Raw genomic sequence first — 9,243 nt, 5'->3', positions numbered from 1 at the left:
CAACAAGGCAGCTTGAGTTGAAGATTAACAGCAGCTGAACTTCAGTGGAGGTGCATTCTGAAGAGTGAAAGTGTTTATTGCTTTAAAATATTGATTACTTGACAGTTAATCCCTTCTAAGGCTTTGGTGTGCAGCTTTTTGAATCAACACACTGAATGTCCTGTCTTCTGCAGCTAACTGCCGCACCATGACGGAGAGAAAAGAAATCTCTGCTGCACCTGTATCTTTCATATTTGTCCACATTTTTTGTCATGCAGGTCCATGAGAGCATTTTAATGTTTCAATTTGTAGTTGCACTGAAGACTCTTTGTAGGCAAAGATTTTAAACACAGAAGGATTTAAAGAAAAATAAGGACTGGATTTAGAAAATATATATCGCTGGTTGCTGCCTTGGTACCACTACTTCTGTAGCAGATAACGAGGTGCCTTAGATACAGGTGAAAGGATGGTGAAAGTCCACTGCAAACATCATTAGTATGTGCAGAAAGCATCATGGCAACAACACTAAAGCTGGGAGAAAACAGTGTCTTCCACCTGCTGCTTCACAGCTGGATGAAACGGGTGCATGAAAAATGGCTCCTTAATGCTGTAATGTAATGTTTCACAAAACACGTGCAAATTGTCTTCAGCAGCTTTCATCCGTGAAGTTTAGCAGTGAGGAACAAAAACCGATTTGCAGAAGTTGTGAGTGTGTGGCACTGCTGTTACCCAGAAATTCAGTTAATATGCCGTACAAACCTTTTTCTATTGAGATGATGAGCAGTTGCTGTTAGTTAATGTAACGTTGCAAGTTGCAAAAATGTACAAGTAAATCAGTAAAATGTAGAAGAATTTCTTTTCTACCAAGATATCCACTGCAATACAACACTCTGCTCTTAGCAGCTAGAGTTTATTAAACTTTATAGTTGTGTTTAGACACTGGCTGCACTTGGTTTAAAGGCTTTAAAGGTTGTGGTCTTGGTTTAATATTGAAAAAGTGAGTTGCAGTATGAGACACAATGTGTTTACTTCATAAACTTTTAATCAAAACCTTGATCCCTCCCTGACCTTAAACCATAGAGCATGGTTTTGTTGCCTAAACCAAACCAAACTCAGGATGTGAACCCTGGTCTCCATTTTCAAAATCCTGCACTTTGCACTGAACATCACCACAGACCACATCTCTGTGTGCTCTGTCACATCAATGACATCTGTGGACATAATCCACATATAAACATGCTTTGTGGGAGATGTGGTTGGGTATGGCTTAGTGAAAGAAGAAAAAACAAAACTCAGTGAACAAATGAGTGACTGTTGACTTTGTGATTGATCAGGTCAAAAGAAGAAGAAGTTCTTTAGATAACCAGATTACATAAACATCATTTCACAGCATTTCAATCATGTTATCAAGACATGCTTTACATTGAAATATATTAAATTGACTGCACTTCACTAAAGCCCGGCTTTCTGAGCTTACTGGCTCACTAAAGTGTTTGAAGGGCCACAGTTTCAGTGGCTGGAAACTTCTAAGGGGCTGATTCCATCTTCCATCAGTTCATTAAAGCTTCAAAGACAGCAAAGTCTGGTCCAAAACAAGTGGACACCTGCCAAAAGCATCCGATCTTTTCAGGAGGCATTATTGGCGAGTCCAGATTTCATGCCTGGAGCGCTCCCTCACAGATGCACGGAGGGGGGTGAACAAACATTTCTTATTTTCATGTAAAGTTAACATTAGCATTTTCATGTTGTTGGCTTCTTTGTTGTTCTTTGCTGTGCTTCATGGTTTAAGCTGATAAAGATGAACATATTTCCACCTTATACAAAACTGTTACCTGAGGTAGCTTTACAGTGGGGATTTGACCGTCTGATCCATCTTTTTATTCAGCAGCAATTATAAGCCTGGATTTCAGTTTTTCTACTTTTTGGGCGCTGTGGAGAAAAATCCAATTACAGTAGCAAGACACTGTGATGATACATTTTATTGTTCTTTAGAATATTAAGAAGGAAAAATCCATTCATAATATGCAGACTTTATTACTCTGCACTTTACTGCTACGAATAAAAGGAGAGATGGCAAATGCTGTTTGGCTCAAAGATGCTGGACTGAGATCTCCCTGCCTGTGATGGTCGGTTTGAACATCATCACCCTGCAAATCATTTCTGGAAATGTGCCTCAAAATTTCTTTTTGGTTTGGGTTTGTCCACGGTGCTGCATGCATGGATTTGGTTTTTTTTAGGTTTGTTTTTTGTTTTTAATTTAATCTGAATGAAATCTGTTGTAAATGTTGAGGTAGTAATCAAACGTGCATAAACAGCTTAGAAGTTGAAACAGTCATCTCATTAATCCTGCTGCGATTTCAAACGGTGGTGTGATCCCATGAAGCACAGTTTAAACCTGTCACGCCATAATGTCAACATGATGTCACACTGCTGACTCAGAGGATCTCACCAGTCTTTCCGACGCCGTCTGATGAGGCCTCCTGGGCAGTGACAGTCATCTTCTTTAAAGTAGACGTCTCCTGTCGCCTGTCCGACATGTTGACGGAGCGGCTCTCTGGCATGTTTACGCCACAGGAGCTGTTGGCGTCGCAAAGCTGTCACTGACATCGCTGCCTCTTCCAACGTCTCCTGCTTCTGTTTGGACTTCTTAATGATACGACAAGAAAAAAGATAAATAAATAAATAAAAAAATGCAAAGGCAGATAGAAAAACAAAGTCCTCACAGCACAGTGTCATCACGCTATGTTTACTGCACATCCTGTGAGCTGATCCAAGCGATTGTGTCTCCGCGTGTGTGGTCACTGTCATTTGTCTTCATGTTGAAATGAAGGCGACAGTTTGAAAAATGGTGACGTGAGTCAAGAAACCGCAGCTTGTCGGATTCTGAACAACATGAATAACATTTGCTTTCTTTTGTCCTTATTTACCTCACGAGGTCACCTACAAAATGATAAACCAGTTTAAAAAAAGTGATCTACAAATGTTTACAAATGATATTCTGATCCTCCAGAATTAGCAATCTTTTGATCTACACGATTAACATAATTTCTCCTGTTCTCTGAAATATTTAAATCAGCTTGCATTTTTCAGTCTCTCCAATTTTAACTCACCAAACCAGTTCACCAAAACAGAAGAATTCATGTTAATATCACCAATCACCAAGTCAGATAAATAATCAAACCTCAGTCTCCACAAACAAAATTTCTTGTAACCACAGTGAGACAGTTTGAACTCTCTCTGCATTATCAAAGCTAAACCTTTTCTGATCTAATGTCTAAATTCAACCATTTGTTTTTTGGAACTTTCTGGCATAATTATAAGAAATGAGGTTTCCTCACTGTCAACTGACTTAATTCTGGGGAAAAGTTATAGAATTGCAGATGCTGTAGATGCCACTTCAGAACTAGTGTCTGATTTTTATTTAATTTTGGTTGTAATGATGTTTTATTGCATTTGCTTCAAGGCCCAGTGTTCGAACTTCCTGAAAACGTCTGTCACTATCAAAGTTTTTCAAGCGTCAGCTTGCACCACTCTGGCAGACCATACACCCCACATTCATTACTCACTGCAAAGTGCATATGGTAAATATTGTTCGAATTTCCTCCTTCCTGAAAAAGTTGATCTATCAGGCTCATAGTCCTTGTGGAACTTTATTCTTATGGATCAGAACACTAAGAATGAGCCATTTAGAACTGCAAACATGCCAGCAGCTTCAGCCAGGTGGCAAAGCTGCTGAGAGAAATGAGCTTTTTGCTGTATGTGAGAGTGAACTAGAGATGTGGACTGAGAAAAAAAAAAGAAAAAAGAAATGAAACAAAAGAAACTGAGATTGAAGAAAGCGAGAGAATCAAATGATGATTAGAGAATGGTTCTGTAAGTGATATTGACTCAGTTCAGTCGGTGTTTCTGTCATGAAAACTTTTTTTTTTCATTCAGAACTTGGCCTGCAGCAGAGTTTCTCATTCTTCTTTAAACAGTGTGTACAGGCTCTGCTAAACATTAAGGTTTTTTATCAGAGCGTCATGTTTTGCCTCTTGGTGCAAATTGCATCTCTTCAACCAGCCCTGTAATAACAAACATTGATTTTTTTCCCTATGCCCCATCAACCTCAAGTTTCTCGCAATGATTTAGGATTTCCCTGCTTTCTTTTGAACATCCTGCTCCATAACAAAATGTCCTCTGACTGTTATTAGCCTGGTGTTCCTGCATTTTCAAATCCTCCCTGTGGCTGCTTCAGCAATGCAAACCGTGTCTTCCTTTTTATGAGAAATGGTGTTTTATGTGATTTTATAAGTTGCAGAGAAGTCCCCGAGCGATACCATACGAGAAGGAGGAGAAGAGGCGAGGGAAATTTTCAAGTGAGGTGAACAGAGGACGTGAGGGAATACGAAGAGTGCAGGGATGAGAAGAGGAGGATGTGGAGAGGAGGCAATGGGAGGGGAGGGGGAGACGACAAGGAAAGAGATCGATGAGCTGCGAGGAGGAAGGAAAGGCGAGCAGAGGAAAGGAGGAATCAAAGACACACAAGAGGTCATGATGCTAATCCACCAAGATCCCTGGAGACTTCTGCCAATGTCACTGTCAAAGCACTTGGGAAGAGCAGAGGCTTCGTGTGGAGTCGTAAAAGAGGAAACACGACTGAGGGGATATCGACGCTGCAGCAACAACAGCCACAGACAGAAAGGCTGACTTAAAATGAGGAATTGTGGGGCTGTGTGTGAGTAGAACCTTGAGTTTGAGTGTGTTACTGAAAATAAAAAAGAAGCATAAAGTGGAGTGGACACTCAATTTATAAGGCCACTAAGAAAAGAATAGAAAGACTCGTCCTGAATTTCCCAATTTCTCAAAAAAAACCCCCCAAAAAACCAAAAACAAACAAAAAAAAACCAAACCAACAAATCACAATAAATCAGGATGTGGTTTCTTGAGGGCCGAAGGCATCTGAGCACTAAAATCCCTTTTGATGCATTGGTTTATTCTAACGTTTGTCCCAAAGGAAGATGAACTCAGTTAAGATGAGAAATTTAGGTGGAACTCCTGCAGAGTAACCACTCTGATAGATTAGGTAATCGCAGTGATCCATTACGATGCTGACAGAATTCATCTGACAGAGACAAACAGACCGACTGCTGTTAAACAACCCTCTCCAAGCATCCCTCTTTCCTTCCAGCCTTGTTTCAGTACGATACCGTTATCTTCTAATTGCTTAAAACTCAAAACAAACTGTAATGTTCTGTATGTGATGGGTCTGCGGTGCTTAACATCTTTCTTAATGTCTGAGTGAATTGTATTAATTACTATGGAGAACAACCTGGGGGAGTGTGGAGAGACTTCAAGGACAAAAAGTTTGTAAGTTGCGATTTTTTATGTCCAACGGTAAAAAAAAAAAAAAAAAAAAAAAAAGACAAATGACAGATGTCTCCACCTTTTACTTCATGGCTGCAGATGAAACAACAAGTGTCTACAGCAGGGGTGTCAAACCTGTTCCACAAAGGGCCGGTGTGGCTGCAGGTTTTTGTTCCAACCAAGCAGCAGCACACCAGACTTGACTCATTTAATCAACTGATCTCAGTCTTCAGACAGTTGATTGGTCAAACTGTGTTCTCTTGATTGGTTGGAACAAAAACCTGCAGCCACACCGGCCCTTTGTGGAACAGGTTTGACACCCCTGGTCTACAGCCATGCTAGTGGCTCGGTGAGGCTGCACTCAGGCAGCATGCTAATGGTAGAATATTTACTATGTTCTTGCTTTGTTTTCTAATGAGCACTAAATGCAAAGTACAGCTGAGGCTGATGAGAACGTTAAAAGAGTTTAGCATTGGATGAATTTAAATTTTGACCTGATTTTGGCATAAGATGAAAAATCAAGGGATTAACCGCATCCTGAGGGGAACATGAATGTTTGTACCACATTTCAGAGCAATCCAAAACTCAAAACCACAAATGTCGACCTCATGATGGTTTTAGAACAAAGGTCACTAAAATCAGTATCATCACCCCTGAGGGTATGAAGTTCCTGATAATCCAATGCCAGCCACAGAGCAACAGCACAGAGAAACCAACAGGACAAAAACAGACTTCTCAGTGTGAAGCCATGAGGTGAAACGACAGAAGTTCCCAGGTGATATTTATACCTTCATCATCCCATGTGACCAATGAGTCAGGTGTTGTTAATCAAGGCAAATCAGCTTAATCAGTGTCCCCCAGCACAATGCAGTGACACAGACACTATCCATTTAAATGTCCAATCACCTTATTCTCTGAGTTCATATTATAATAATTTAAAATAATCATTTTTCAACATAAGAAAAATCTCAGTTCATCGTGTATGTTTAATATTTATATGATTCTGATGTATTAAATAAACTCAAGGAACAAGCGTCTTGACAGTTTACCAAAAAAAAGTTGTTTACACTTATTGATGAAATAACACATGAATGCTATTACAGGATGCATGATTAAAACATGATCTGGCCGTGTTGAGTTTACAGACATCGTGTTAAAACGATTCCAGGGTTCTAAAGTTTATGTTTCCGAAATAATGGCAAACTTCCAGGGTTTCAGGTTTTCTCTTGGAGTTTTGAATTAGCAGTTGCATCTTTGCGTCACCTCTCCGAAGTGCTGCTCTGAAATTTCTGCTCTTTCACATGCAGTCTCATTAGCTGGCATCCAGAGAGAGATTCAAAGAGGAGGAAATCCAGGAGAGACGCTCCTGTCTTCTCTTCAACTCTCAATGAGCACAAGCTGCAAAGTCTAAACTGTCATCATCAGGGATTATTTCAATCTCCTTGGAAAACCAGACGGAGTCGGTGATATGGATCCAGTCCTAATCCGTTTCCGTAAACGATATCAAGATAATGAGCGGTTGTTTGGACCTACACAAACAAAACCTGACATGCACGTTTGTGTGTTTGCCTCTGCATGTGTGCAAACCCTCAGGAAAGTTGATTAAGTGATTTTCTTAGCAGAAGCACACAGGAGTGCCGACTGCCTGAAGGCTTCTGGTAGGTGATGGGATTCTCCAACCATTAGACTCACTCGCCCAAGAATATTATTATTGATTTTGATCTTGAGCTACAGCCGATTGAATGCACCGACTTGTTTTTTCCACAGAAACAGCAGTAGTGGGAGCTATCGTTCAGCGCTAATGACATCATTTTGCAAGGATGCCTTCTCTCTCCTCTCTCGCCCTGTAAATATATTTATTTATCTCTTTCACAGGCAAGTTCGAGAGGGGAGAGGAGATTACCTGTCGAGATTATGCCTGATGATTAATGTTTGTTTGGGCGCATCGAGATAATGCACATTTGATTTAATGACTAAAATGAATCGCTTCTTTGCAAGCTGCAACTTCAAATAGCCTTTTTTTTTTTTTTGTTGAGGGGTGGCGCTGCTAAAATGTCTGAATTTCTAAACACAAGGAATATTAAAAGACAGAAATAGACTAAATAGACTTATCCTTCATGTATTATTGACAGTAATGTCTTGTTCACGGTCACATCCATGAAAAAAACATGAACACGAATCATACATATGAAAATGAAGAAAATATGCATGAGTCATGTATGTTGTTGAGCAATTTAGAAAACTCTAAATTTTGAAGCAAAAAAAAAAAAAAAAAAAAAAAGACCAACCACTGAAAGAAAGAGAGCTTGTTGCTCATTTGCTCATTTCATTAACTGGAAATCCTAATTTTATACGGAATATCTCTTTAATTGGGGAACTGGCCAGGAGTTCACTGAAGTGCAGTGAGTGTGTCCACTCCACATCCCAGCCTAAACTGTGGCTGATACCACGGGAAGTATCACACAAGCAGGAAATACATGCAGATGGTGTTTGTTCCTGCAGCAGAGCTGGAAGCTAATTTTCATCAGCGCTCCCATGTTCTTACAACTGTTTCCTCTGAGGCGTGTGCCTGCCACATTAGTGGAATTTATAGTAAGTGAGCCAAGAGGCTGCAGTTAACTCAGACAACCAAAAGTGATGGACCACAACCCTGCATCAGGCCTGCAGTTAGTCCCTCCCCCCAAGAGAAGCAAACCACTAATAAATGAGTCACTCTGGCTGGTTTGCCCCATGGTGGCTGTGCAGCAGTGAGTTCAACAGCCTTAAACATAGCAACACCAACAAATGCGGTGTGATTATTGTGTAATCTCTTTCCAGCAATCAAAGGTTTCAACTCTTGTATGATTTGAGTTCATGTGCATGTGTTAAGCATGAACTTCCCTGAACACCAGGAAGCTCATTCCCATTATCTGTACTGTACCTCATGGAAAGGAGAAAACACATCAAGGTCAGACCACCTCACTGTGCCAGGTCACCTGTCTTTTTTGGTTGGTTTAGTTCAGTGCATCTGCCCAAAAAAAAGAAAAAAAAAAACCAAAAACAAACTGTCATACAGTTAGAAGAAATGGTTGCACAAAACCAGTCCAGCAGTTACAACTGCTGTGTAATGCTGTAAGAGGGAAAAAAATAAAATAACACAAACAAATAATACAGACCTTTTGCTTCATACTCAGTGTGGACATGGCTTTAAAAATGTAAATTTTTCAGTTCATCGATCCTACAAGCGCCAATCATAACAACTAAAGTATTGGGAAGGTATTAATAAGGTTAGATAGTTAAAACCATGAAGTGAGGTTCAAAGTTTTTGCAAAATTATGATGAGATTCACCTGGTGGTTACCCAGGAGGACATCATTTCTGGGATCCCACTTTTCTGTGTCCCTTCCACGAGTAAAGACATGAACACAAACAAAAGCAAAATGCTACTTGGCACAATGTCAGCTTTGAGGAAAACAGGGATCATATTCTTATTAGGGTTTATCATCAGTATGTATGGATTTGCACATGCTAAGTCTGCTCGCTGCTGCACACCTGCTGCATCAACACTGAGCCTGAAGGAAACTCATTTATCCTCTCCCCTCTGTTGTTCACACATTTTCATTCTCACCACCTCCCACTACAACATGTATGTGGATAATTGGATATTAGCATCACTCCACAAAGCCTGGGAGTCAACGCAGGCTAAAAAAAACCCCCATTGTTTAGCACTGTGCAGGTGGAGTGTTAAGACTGATGCACGATTGAACGTGTGTGGAAGATGCACGATTTGAAAGCCAATAGAAGTCTAATAGCAAAGTTAATGCTTTATAGTCAGTCCTGCCCAAGTGAATAAGCTAACTTTGAGACTGTTTGCTGCTCTGGGGGGAGCCATGGGTGTATTTTATTGTCATGCAGAAGATATTAAAGCAGAATTCTGTGA

The sequence above is a fragment of the Toxotes jaculatrix genome, chromosome 11 (assembly GCF_017976425.1).
Source record: "Toxotes jaculatrix isolate fToxJac2 chromosome 11, fToxJac2.pri, whole genome shotgun sequence".
Classification (NCBI taxonomy): domain Eukaryota; kingdom Metazoa; phylum Chordata; class Actinopteri; family Toxotidae; genus Toxotes; species Toxotes jaculatrix.
The sequence above is the reverse complement of the archived record's forward strand: the minus strand, read 5'-3'. Positions refer to the sequence as shown.